Source organism: Pteropus vampyrus, unplaced genomic scaffold (genome assembly GCF_000151845.1).
Source record: "Pteropus vampyrus isolate Shadow unplaced genomic scaffold, Pvam_2.0 Scaffold84, whole genome shotgun sequence".
Taxonomy (NCBI): Eukaryota; Metazoa; Chordata; class Mammalia; order Chiroptera; family Pteropodidae; genus Pteropus; species Pteropus vampyrus.
The window spans coordinates 1518142-1518806 of NW_011888865.1; the positions used below are offsets into that span (position 1 = coordinate 1518142).

The 665-nt window shown below is 36.2% G+C and overlaps 1 pseudogene; it reads right to left on the bottom strand.

Annotated features, from left to right (window-relative positions):
• Positions 1–202: 202 nt before the first annotated feature.
• LOC111741979 lies at positions 203–322 on the bottom strand (annotated as a pseudogene).
• Between the last annotated feature and the right edge of the window lie 343 nt (positions 323–665).

The window sequence follows — 665 nt, forward strand, 5'->3', positions numbered from 1 at the left end:
GTGATACACCACATAAACAAATTTAAATATAAGAATCATATGATCATATCAATAGATGCAGAAAAAGCCTTTGACAAGAAACAATATTTATTTATTTTTTATTTTTTAAGTTTTTTTTTAGGCGAGGCAACTCTTGGTTGACCTCACAGAGTGCAAGGAACTTGTCAGTTTACAATCTCTTATTTTTTATTTTTTATTTTTACGCCTACAGCACCTGGTCTTCCTAGGTGGTCTCCCATCCAAGTACTAAACCAAGCCTGACCCTGCTTAGCTTCCGAGATCAGATGGGATCGGGCTTGTTCAGAGTGGCATGGCCGTAGATAGCATCCATTTATGATCAAAACACTTAACAAAATCGGTATAGGAGGAAAGTACCTTAACATAATAGAGGCCATATATGACAAACCCTCAGCCAACATTATACTTAATGGGGAAAAACTAAAAACCTTCCCTCTAAGATCAGGAACTAATACCACTGTTATTCAGTATAACAATGGAGGTCCTAGCGAGTGCAATCAGGCAAGAGAAATATATAAAAGGCATTCGAATAGGAAACGAAGAAGTCAAACTGTCACTATTTGTAGACGACATGATTCTCTATGTAGAAAACCCTAAACACTCCACAAGAACACTACTAGAAACAATAAGCAAATACAGTAAAGTTT